This window comes from Canis lupus, chromosome 12 (assembly GCF_048164855.1).
Source record: "Canis lupus baileyi chromosome 12, mCanLup2.hap1, whole genome shotgun sequence".
Lineage (NCBI taxonomy): Eukaryota > Metazoa > Chordata > Mammalia > Carnivora > Canidae > Canis > Canis lupus.
Genome location: NC_132849.1, coordinates 57,790,108 through 57,802,418, shown reverse-complemented (window position 1 = coordinate 57,802,418; position 12,311 = coordinate 57,790,108). Strand labels below are relative to the sequence as shown.

Genomic DNA, 12,311 nt, shown 5'->3' with positions numbered 1-12,311 from the left:
ATTTGTCAATCATATACCTGATAAAGGACATGTACCCAGAGAATATAAAGAACTCTTACATCTCAATAGAAAGACAAACAATCCAATTTTAAAATAGGCAAAATGTCTGAAAAGACAGGGATGCCAGAGTGGCTCAGTGGTTGAGCAAGTGCCTTTGGCTCAGGGTGTGATTCCAGGGTCCTGGGATCAAGTCCCGCATCTGGCTCCCTGCAGAGAGCCTGCTTTTCCCTCTGCCTGTGTCTCTGACTCTCTCTCTCTCTGTGTCTCTCATGAATAAATAAATAAAATCTTAAAAAATATATATTTGAAAAGGCATTTCGCCAAAAAGGTACACAAATGGCTCATTAGTCATTAGGGAAAAGCAAATTAAAACCACTTCACACCGACTAGAATGGTTATAATCTTAACAACTTGCAGGAACACGAGACTACACGGCTGCTGAAAATGTAAATTGGCACAGCCACCTCAAAAGAACAGTTTGTCAGTTTCTTAAAAGTTACACATAAGTTTACCATATGCCCCGGGATTTCCCCCATGAGCACGTACCCAAGAGAAATGAAAAGAGATGATCGGACAAAAAGTTATACACAAGTATAACAGCAGCATTATTCATAATGGCCAAAATAGAGAAAATCCAAATGTTCTCCAACTGATAGATGGATAAGCAAAATGTAATCTCCCCACACAGAGGGGGTGATACTCAACAATAAAAAAGAACAAACTGCTGATTCCTGCTACAGCATGGATGCAACTCAAAAAAATTGTGGTAAGTGTAATAAACCAGATGCATTAAATTGCATAGCGTATGATTTCTTTTATATGAAATGTCCAGAAAGGACAAATTTACAGCAAGCAGATCTCGGCTCCTGGCAGGGGAGGGAGATGGGGAGGAGTACAAATGGGCACGAGACATCCTTTGAGGGTGATGGAAATGTCCTACAACTGGGTCGTCATGGTGGTTGCACAACTCTGAAAATTTACTGAGAAGTATTGTAAAGAAGTAAAGTCACTTAAAGCAGGTGACTTTTGTTGTGTACAAATTATTCCTCAAGGGAGCTGTTAAAAAATGTAGTCACGAAATATACGTGTATAGAAAGATGGAAGAAAACATGCCAAGATGAGAAGTTCTTTTGTGTTTGGGCAGTAGGATTACGGATGACTTTTCTACTTTTCTTATTCTTTTCTGTATTTTCTACGTGTTCTACAATGGGCCTGCAGCTTGCATAAACAGAAAAACAGCAAGAGTGAGTGTGTGTGCGTGTGTGTGTGTGTGTGTGTGTGTGTAGCAGGGTGTCAGGCAAAGCTTACCTGTTTGCTTTGGTGAGAGAAGCTGTCATTTTACTGTTGCCAGATGCTTCTCCAGCAGGAAAAGCAAAGTTCATGCCCTGTATTCTGAGCAGGGGCCCCAGGTCCACCTGCCCAGTTATACACATGCCCATTCCTGGATATAATCCTTAAAACACAGAGTTCAAGGTTGTAGCGGAGGCGAAAGGGTGGGCAAATTCATAAACAGTGGAAGACACTTGCTGGGAGAAAAGAGGTAGACACCTTGACCCCTTCCCTTTCACATTTTTAAAGAAAAATTTTCATCAACTACAACCTGCATTAGAAAAGCACACAAATTCTAAGAGAACAACTTGGTGCCCGGAACAAGACATGGAATATTCCAGAAAGCACCTTGTACCTCTCCCAGGCACTAACTCCTCCAAGGGTAACCTCTCCTCTGACTTCTTCCATTGCAGACCTCTCTTCACTGCTTTGGAACTTGGTGTGCAAGAAAGCACACGGTGTGCTCTCCGCTGCTCAGCTGCACACTTGCGTCTCGAGTGTGCTGCTCGGAGAATCAACACTTCGGCCTTGTGGCCATGTCCTATTCCATTATGTGAGTACACCTTGGTGCTGGGGGAGACATTTGCATTTCTTTGCACTTGATTCCTGCGAGTATTCTTTCACACGCTCTGTGCACACGTGCATACGTGCCGTGGACGTGTCCTAGGACTTGCGGTGTCCTAGGACTAGCTACTCTTTAGCTTCAGTCGAGGGGGCCTAGCAGTTTCCCAAAGTGATTGCACGCATCTTCACCTCCCACCAGCAGTGATGACAGTTCCAGGCGCCCAGCATTGTTGCCACCACCAGCCACCGTGTGTCTTTTCCAAGGAGCCACTAGGGCAGGGGTGCAGCTGTTGTGGTTTCCTGCACGTCCCCGGCGGCTGATGAAGGAGAATGCAATTTTGTTTGTTTACTGGCCATTGGATGGATTTAGTCTTCAGTGAAGAGCCTGTTCAGATCCTTCGCCAATTTTTTTTACTGGCTTCTCTGATTATTAGTGGTTTGTGAGAATTTTAAAAAATATATTCCCCAGATACGTCCCATTCCCAATACGTATGGCCAGGGACTTCCACTCTGTGGCTGGCTTTTACACTCTGTGGTGATGGCATCTTAATTGATGATCGGCAGCTTTTTTTTTTTTTTTTTAAAGATTTTATTTATTTATTTAACAGAGAGAGAGAGCACAAGCAGGGGGAGCAGCAGGCAGAGGCAGAAGGAAAAGTAGACTTCCCACAGAGGAGAGCCCCATGAGGGGCTGGATCCCAGGACCCCAAGATCATGACCTGAGCCCAAGGCAGATGCTTAACTGACTGAGCCAACCAGGTTCCCCCAAACGGCAGCTCTTAATTTTCATCAAGTCTGATTACTAGGCTCTTCCCTTTACAGTTAGCCCTTTTTGTGTTTTAAGAATTCTTTGCTAATCCTAAGGCCATGAGGATGCTCTCCTATTTTCTCTTCTGGAGGCTTCGTTTTTTTCTCCTTCTGTAGTTAGGTCTCCAGCACACTTGGAATCGACTTCTGTAAGAGTGTGGAGTGAGGTCAGTAAGGTTCAGCATCATCAGAACCTACGAGGGTGGGAGAGACAAGGCCCCACCAGGAGGGAGGGCACTTGGCCGAGTGTGGCCGGGCAGGGGCTGGTTTAGGCCTCCGACCTGAGCACACACACTGCTGGCCTGGCCACCGCCCGCTGGGACAGAGGTTCTGAGGCCCTGAGGACAGGGACCCGGAGACCCCAGTGAGCAAGGGCACCAGCACCCTTGGCCCCACACACAGCGGAGGGTTGGTGCAGGGGTGCAGTCACAGCTGAGCCGAGGCCACCAGAGACCACTCCTCCTCATTGGAACCCTGAGGAGTCACCTCCAGGCCAACTGGACTGTCCTTGGGACAGAAGTGGGGAAAAGCACTGAGAAGGACCCGTGCGTGGCAACGATCTGTCAAGTCCCGATGAAACTGCTGTAGAGGGAAACCGAGTCAGCTTCTCTACAGCTGGAGGCAGAGGGTCTGGCCCTTTTGAACTGAGTCCTTGAGGCCCTGGGACAACTACCCCGCTGACTAATTTGAATACCAAAAGCAGAAGTGGCTGGGGAAGTGGGTCACACCAGTAACGTATATAAACAAATGAATTGCTCGTCAGGCCACCAGCATAGTGTGTTTTCGTGTGCTCAGCTGGAACTTCCTGCGGAAGAGGCATTCTCCACGCCCAGCCTACCACGTGAACAGCTGCTTTGGAAAATGTTATTCTGGGTGAGTTTCCACTACGCAGTATAGGCCAGTGCTCCTCATCAGTGTTGAGTAAAAGGTTGCCTTCCAGAACTTTCCACGTGGTTTACCAAGGGAATAGCCCTCCACTGAACAAAAAGTCCTCTTCCAAGAGCTGTCCTTGCCTTTTTGTCCCATTTCAGTTCTTACAATCTACTACAAAGGGGAGGATCGTGCCTACTGTACAGTCACTGCGGGCACCAGGAGCGTGGGGCTCTCTCCATTCACGGTCTCCTCTCCCGCTAATGACAACCACCACCTGGGTGTCTTCCTTTCCCTTAGGTCACAAAAGCCATTCCGGTAGAAAGCAGGTGGGCCTTCAGATGGATTTTCCTGGGATGATTCTTGCCTCTGTCATTTCCTGCTAACTATGAGACTTCAGGCATGTTCTTAATCCTTCTTAGCCTCAGCTGTCTCATCTGTGAAATGGGGACAATGCCTAGCTCATAGAGTTGTAATGAGGTTGAATCAGTATAACGAATTTCAAGAGTCCGAGGGTCTTTTTGGAACACAGTAGACACTCAACAATATTAGCTATTATTCCACGTTAAGCTGTCATCTCTGCTGGGTGTAGGTGCAGAGCCCACCCATTAGAACAGTCCAGAGACAACGTGCGGGGCTTTGGCCCAGCCTTCTTTAGAAATTCACATCACTTGCAAAGCTCCATTGTGAAATATCGAAACATTGATGTGGAAGAAAGGAAGACAAAGACCAGACTCTGAATCAACCGGTAGGTGTAGTGTTTCGGAGACTCAACGTGAGGGTGGGCCCAGTGACTCACCGCAGTGATCCTTTTACTTTTCCTAGTGACCAATCTGATTTTTCCATTACACGGCAATGATTCACCATTTGCTGTCGCGGTTATGTAACTGGGCTGTTTGGATTTGGGGTGCCCATATCTGTATTTCCATGTCCCCGCAGGGAAGCTTTAGGAAGCTTCTTTTTCACACACTCTGTTACATGCTGTCATGACCAGTTGTTGAATGCATCCCAGAAGATGAACTAGTCAGCCCTCATGTTCCCTGAGAAGTGGGCATGCAAATAGTAGAGAGTACCCTGAACAGGGCATCAGGAGACCCTGGCCCAGGTTGACCTTACCTCAGACCTTCCTCTGCGTTCCTGATCTTCTCTGGCCTCAGTTTTTGCGCCTGAAAATGAGATGTAAGCTTTGATATTCCAAAATTAACAAGACTGAATTTTTCTCTTGGCTACACAAGAGATCCCAGAGTGTTTGCTATCAAATGCTAAGTGCATGGCACTACAAAGCTGGGCATGGAGACTGAGCTATAGGGCTGAGTGGGGTCAACAAGGAATTTATGCTAGACTTCCCAATAATAAATGAATCCAGTCTTGGAGGAATGGAATTTCCATCCTTTCCTCCATCTGTCTTGTGCTATACATAATAAATTGGGGGGTCAGGATGGATTGGCACCTCAGCTGTCATTCTGATCATAGCCCTCAGCAGACCTAGGCCAGGAAAGAAGGAATGGACTTTGCAGAGGCAATTATTGCACTTCTACTTGCTTTGTTCATGCCCCTGCAGGAGCTCCACGTTCCAGGATGGGTTGAGTAACATCTGCCCGTGGGACATGTCACTGGTCTACTCTGCTTGTAAGAGAACAGGTTGTGAGCATTCAGAGTCTGAACATCCTTTTCACTTTTTATTTTTCATCCTTGGCATTGTGGGGCTTCTTAAATCTATGGATTGATATCTTTCAACAGTTCTGAAAAATTCTGAGATATTATCTCTTTCAATAATAGTCTGGCCCCATTCTCTCTTGCCTTTCTTTCTGGAATTACAACAGAATGTTTTTGGACAGTCTCACTCTCTCCTGCCCATCCCTGAACCTCTTTTTCATCTTTTAGTTTCTCTGTGCCATCATTTGATGATTTCTTCTGACCCATATTCCAGTTCACTGATTCTCTCTTTGTCTATATTTAATCTATTAAATCCATTTACTGAATTTTAAATTTCAGTTTTTATTGTTTTCATTTCTATTTTTTTAAAAAAGATCTATTTGATTCTTTTTTAAAAATCTGCTAGGTCAGTTTTTTTTTTTTAATAGTTCTGTTTCCTGCAGATATTTTTTGGTATATTTTTTTATTGGAATTTGATTTGCCAACATATAGCATAACCCCCAGTGCTATCCAGTCAAGTGCCCCCCTCAGTGCCTATCACCCTGTCACCCTATCCTCCTGCAGATATTTTTAAGCTTGTATTTTATTTCTCTTAACAGAAAGAATGGCTTTATGATTTATTTCCCATGATTTCAATATATGAAGCATTTGGGGGTTGGCTTAGCTATTTTTTTCTCCTTATTCTGATCCTGTTGCCTTATTTCCCTTTGTGCTTTTTTCTAGTTCACTGAGTGTACTTACTGTTCTTGAAAAATTACTTTGTGAGAATTTTTTGAGGATGGGATGGGATGAATGTGACTTTTTTCCAGAAAGGATCTGCACCTGCTGATGCCATGCAGTAGAACTTTCACTCCAGAATTGCCTTCATGTACACCTACCTGCTTCTTGAAGATTTTTTGAACCCTTCAGGTCATGTGAATTTGGGCTAGTATGCACAAGGATTAGTATGTGGTCACAACTTCCCAGGGCTGAGATTTTCCCCCTAATCTCCTCCGTGCCAAAAAACTGTTCTTAGTCATCTCTATAGTAGGCGAAGAAGTGAAGATTGATTTCTGGTTCATGCTAATCCTGGGTGTGTGGCCCTTTAGAGTTCTAGCATAGTGGGTTCAAGATCTTCTAGTAGAGTTTGCACCTCATGTGGGTTCTAGGTTTGGAATTTTGAATTCTAGATTAATTTTCTTCTTCTAAGCATAGTGATAAATCTACCGGTGGTGTGCTAAATCTCAGGAAGTTAAGAAAGGAGACAAGGCTCCTTGAAATGAAACTGATGGCATTCTTTCTGCTGCACCAGACACGATCTGGTCTGATTAAAGGTCCTGGAACTATAAATGCTACAGAACCAACTTTTGAGAATTTTAGGGGTGTTAGACATGCAAGGTGAATCAGTTAGGAATGTTTTCAACTACAAAAAGAAGAGATCTAAGAGATAGGGGCTTAGTTTTCTTGTATAATAGAAGTGTAGGGGTAGACATTTGGGAACATTGAATTGTCTACTCAAGAATGCCTTTGGGGGATCCCTGGGTGGTGCAGCGGTTTGGCGCCTGCCTTTGGCCCGGGGCGCGATCCTGGAGACCCGGGATCGAATCCCACGTCGGGCTCCCGGTGCATGGAGCCTGCTTCTCCCTCTGCCTATGTCTCTGCCTCTCTCTTTCTCTCTCTGTGATTATCATAAATTTATTTTTTTTATCATAAATTTAAAAAATAAAATCTTTTTTTAAAAAAAAAAGAATGCCTTTGGAATGGGGTGGACAGTCCAGGTCCTTTCTATATGTCCCCTCATGTGTGTTGACTTTTTTTCATGTTGATCATATCATTGGTAAAAAAAAAATGGCTGCTATAACTCTAGATATCATACCCATGTTTAAGACAAAAAAAGAGGAAAGAGATAGAGTCACATCTGTCTGTTTTATCAGGGAGACCAAAGTTTCTCCAGCACACCCCTCCCTGTGCATGGCATTGTCCAAGATGTTGTCACAGGACTAACCCTAGCTACAAGGAACCCTAAGAAACAAAGTATCCAGCAAATGGAGTCAGATTGTCATGATTGCATAAATCACTCTTGGTTCTCCCCTTGGACTGAGCACACTTCTCCTCTAAAGACGGTGTTAGAGAGGAAAAAGGAGACTGAGGTGGGGAGCAGTGCTTGTCATGCTTGGAGCTCACTATGCTCACTGCCCATCTTCCAGCAAAGCAGCACAAAGGCAATCCACCGAGACTAGAGCCTGCTGTGTGGGACCCTCCAGAAGTGGGCTTCTCAGCTGGGAGACCACTTTCCTGATCCAATCAAAATGTTGTCATTTTTAAAAAGTCCCCAAAATGTCTGGGAGAGATGACAACCCTTGAAAAAGTTTCTTCTTGGATGTAGATGAAGGTGGGGGAGTCCAGTTGCCAAGGTAGAGAGGGAAAGCATGGAGTTTCCAGGCCAGGCCTCTGGATGATGAAACCCATCAGGGTTTGCCCTTTCAGTGCCAGAAAGAGGTGTAGACAGTGATACTGGAACCAGAGGAGCTTCCTCCCCATTCACAATCCCTCTGGCAAGTTACACCCAGGCATTTTCTCTCCTCACATAAACATCAGATAGGGCAAGGATCCAAGAAGGCATACCTGCTGCACTTGGAATAGGCATGGGTGGCTGTCTTCCTCTTCATGGGAGATAAAGGACCTTGCCTGTCTTTTACAAGATTTTTCTTGTGACTACAAGTGATCTGGGTATTTTCGTATCTTTCTTTAATTCTCAAATTCTCTGAAATGTTCATGTTTGCCTCCCCCCCACCCCCCCACCCCAAAAAGATGTTAGTTCTTCAACATACAGAATATAAGAAGACACGAGTTAACCTTAGTGGGCATTTGCTCAAGGTCAAAGCTGCTCCAGCAGGGGGAGCATCGGTCAGTGAGGGTGTGGAGAAGAGCAAGTAGCCTGCAGGATGGCCACGGTGACCCCTCTGGTCCCTAGGTCACAGGGATTCTTCTCTGCAGCAGGCCTCACCCAGTCACTTTTGGCCGAGGCCTAGAGCCCTGGGCTCCACCATGAGCACATTTCCCAGGCCTGCCTTGGAGCGTGATGTGCACCCGAGGCGGGGACACTTCACATGAGGCCCTCTGTCAGTTAGCAAGACAGTTCACTGCAAGTGTGATTTTGGTGTTTCATGTGTGTGTTAGTCTGTGAGAGCTGTTGTAACAAAACACCACAGATTAGGCTGCAAGGTCCAGATGAAGGTCCCAGTGGATACAGCTCCCAGTGAGAAAGGGCTCCCTGGTTGGCAGACAGTCGGCCGCCTTCTTGCTGACCTCATGTGACCTCACATGGTGGAGAGACAACTATGGTCTGTCTTCCTCTTCTTCTAAAGGCACTCGTCCCATCATGGGGCCCCCCATCATGCCTTCCCTAAACCTAATTACTCCCGAAGGACCTGCCTCCCACTACCATCACACTGGGGTCTGGGGCTGAATATGGGGGGCAGAGGTAAGGGGTACACAACATTCAGTCCATGACAACCTACACTCACCCCTCCCTCTAGGAGAAATCACATAGTCGTTCCCCTCCTTCTCCCCCAGACAGGAATGCCTCCAAGTACATCACTTACAGACTCATAGATGCCTTCTTGTCTGGGGTCTCAGCCATCTGCTTACTGCATCCATCACCTTGCTCATTTATTCATTGAACAACAGACAAGATAAGGGGAAATGCTGTGGTCCTAGATCGCGAGCCCCATGCCCAGGGCAGGGCTACGCCTTGGTCATCATTTTACCCCCACTGCCAATCTCAGGGCCTGGCTCTGCACTGTGCATTAGGACCCCTCTGGTGGATGGTGGAGTGAGGCAGAGAAACAGCCTGGCATGAGAGACAGCCCACACATCAAGGGGCGTGAAGAGGCGAGACTGGAACACAGGACCAGAACCAGATAATGAGGACCCCGAAATGTCAAGCCTCTGGCTTTGTATCTGGAGACCAATGGACTGTTCCTTTGAGCAGGGAAGTCACAGTCTCCAAATGACTTTGGAAAGAGCCATCCGGGAGCCCAGAGAAGGAAGGGCTGGAAGGGGAGGCTGGAGACTAGGACAACCAGGAGGAGTCTTGGGGTTGCTGGGGTTACCCAGCATTTTGGGTTGTTCTGCACATCTGTCTCCTGGTGAGCATTTGAACCCAGCACCACACAATGCCTGGCCCGTGGCCGGTGCTCCACGGAGCTGAGGAGAGGGCAAGGTCCACCCGGGCCCTTCCTGCAGAGAGCCACAGGTGCCTGCCCCGGTCAAGACCCTTGATCAAGGCTGCCCACACCCTGCTTTCTGTCCAAAGGGCACATCCCAGCAGCACCCGCAAGGCCCCAGTGGAGGGCCACTCCCGGTCCAAGTCTTCAAGGCTATTGGGACACCTGGTGGCTCAGGGGTTGAGTGTCTGCCTTCGGCTCAGGTTGTGATCCCGAGATCCGGATTGAGTCCCACATCGGGCTCCCTGCATGGAGCCTGCTACTCCCTCTGCCTCTCTCTCTTCCTCTCTCTCTCTCTCTCTCTCTCTCTCTCTCTGTCTCTCATGAATAAATAAATAAAATCTTAAAAAAAAAAAAAAGGAAAAAAGCTGTGTCAGCATTAGCTGAGCAAAGGGAGGAGGTGAAAGACCTGGCACCGACGGGCTGCTCGAACCAAGGTCAGGGTGCAAGGACGATGTGACGGAGACGTACAGCCAGGAACAAGTGCTCGTGTTGGAGGGAGGCCAGGGCCCCATCAGGCAGCTGTGCACCCCCTGAGGAGGAGCAGGGGCTTCATCTCGCGGTGCTGGGGTGCTGGGGCTGAGGGGCCATTCCAGAAGGGTCCATGTTGATGGATTTGGATGTGGACAGGCCACCCGGGCAGCGGTGTGGAGGTGGGATAGAGGCAAGAAGCTTGAGTGTGAGCTGTTGCAATTACCTGGGTAAGAGGAGCCTGAGGTGAGGAAGGAGGAGGAAAAGACCCCCCACCACCACCCCAAATTTAGGAGCCAAACCAGGAGGAGCAGGTGATGACACAAGAGGGAACATGGGGAGCTGGTTGGCCCCTGCTCTTCCCCGCTGGGCTCTGGTGATGCTGGGGGGACCCTGCACACCCCCTTGCCCACGCTCGTTGAGGCTGGTCTGCTGTTGGGGCCTGGGGTCCACGGGGTCCATGATGCCCCAGCGGGGGCCGGCCTGCAGCCAGGGACCCAAGAGCCGGGCCTGGAACCCGGCAGCACCCTGGAGCCCCCCGATTCTGCTGACTGCACCCCTTGCCCTCGGGTGGGTCCTCCGTCTCCTACGTTCTCCATTCCCCGAAATGCCCCGGGGGGTGTGCAGGGGGCTCTTCTCTAATCGGCCCTGACTGCTAGCGGGAGGGGCCCCTCGGTGCACAGGCTCCGAGCGGGAGGGTGGGCGGTGAGGACCCAGAACCCAGATGGGTCCTGTGAGAAGTTAGGAGGAGAGAGGAAAGGGAGAGAGCGGGTGCGGTGGGGTGGAGTAGGATCAAGGAAGATTTTGCTTGTTTTTTTTTTTTTTTTCTTTTCATCTTCTGTGGGTTTTTGAGGTAGGGAGAGCCAGAGCAGGCTGACATGGGGGGGCCGGGGGGCTCAGCCTGGGTCCAGGGGCACCCTGCCCTCTGGCCGCACAGCCCCTCCCCTGCAGCAGCCCCCAGCACCCCTGCCCTGCTGTGCCCTCTCCCCGCTGCTGCACTTAGTATTTTATGGGGGGTTGTCCCCTGGAATGGAACCCACCAAGGCAAGGATTTTTCTTTTCTTTTTTTAGATTTTATGTATTTATTCATGAGAGACACACAGAGAGGCAGAGACACAGGCAGAGGGAGAAGCAGGCTCCATGCAGGGAGCCCGATGCGGGACTCGATCCCAGGACCCCGGGATCATGACCTGAGCCCAAGGCGGACGCTCAACCCCTGAGCACCCCCAGGCGCCTGGATTTCTCTGGCTTGTTCGTGCTGTATCCCCAGCCCCCAGCTGCGGCCTGGCACCTGTCGGGGTTTGACTGCAGTCTGTTGAATGAAGAACCGGTGAAGAAGCGAGTCCTGCGCGAGCTAGTGGGCCTCTGACTGAGCAGCGGGGAGTCAGGGCCCCGGAGGGGAGGAGGGATGAGGAGGAAGGGGTGTGGGAAGCGGGCAGCGAGGCCGGGCGGAGGCTGCAGGTGAACTGGGAAGGGGGCTTCGGGACCACAGGCCGGCAGGGGGAGGGCAGGGGTGTGCGGGCAGAGGGGAGGGGCACCCACATGCAGGGGAGGTGCGGGGTCTGGCCTCGGGAGGAGGTGCCCGGTGTGAGGCCAGCAGGGGAAGGAGGCCCGAGCGGCAGCTGGAGTTGCTGACCCCGGGGCCAGAGGCGCCAGGCTGGAAGGGGCCGACCCCGTGGACGTGGCCAGGACTACCTCGCAGCGGCCCGGCCGATCAAGTCCGGCCCACCCAGGAGGCCAGGCACAACTCTGGCCCGTTGTGGCCCCTTGGCCTTGTGGTGCAGGTGGCAGACGGCAAGTCCCCGGAACCCAGGGGACCCAGGGGCGCACGGACCAGAGTCGGGGGGTGGCTCAGTCAGTGAAGCGTCTGCCTTCGGCTCAGGTTGTGATCCCAGATCCTGGGATCCAGCCCCTGGATTCGGGCTCCCTGCTCCTCAGAGAGTCTGCTTCTCCCTCTCCCTCCCACTCAGGTCTCTCTTTCTCTCTCAAATAAATAAATAAAATCTTTTAAAAAAAAAAAAACACTGCAAATTGAATGACTCATAACCCAATTTATTCTTTTCTTTTCTTTTTTCAATTTTTTTAAACTTAAATTCACTTAATGAACATACAATGCATTATTAGTTTCCGAGGCAGAGGCCAGGGATTCCTCCTCTTCTGTCACATCCCGTGCCTTCCTTCATGCCCGTCACCCAGTGAACCCGTCCCCCCACGCCCCTCCCCTGCAGCGACCCTCAGTTTGTTTCCCATAATATGTGGGATTTAAGAAACAAAACAGAGGAGCTTAGGGGCAGGGAGGGAAAAATAAAACTCAGTTTATTGTTATAGCTCTGGAGGCTAGGGATGGGGAGCACGTCTCTCGGGGCTGAAGCCAGGGTGACCCCGGGGCTGGCTCCTTCTTCGGGA

At 49.5% G+C, this 12,311-nt stretch overlaps 1 long non-coding RNA gene across 1 annotated transcript; it reads left to right on the top strand.

Moving 5' to 3' along the window:
* Window positions 1-544: 544 nt before the first annotated feature.
* Window positions 545-4,940, top strand: LOC140600756 (uncharacterized). The gene is made up of 3 exons (XR_012003927.1): window positions 545-766; window positions 1,743-1,882; window positions 3,464-4,940. It is a non-coding gene; the product is annotated as an uncharacterized lncRNA (long non-coding RNA).
* Window positions 4,941-12,311: the final 7,371 nt, after the last annotated feature.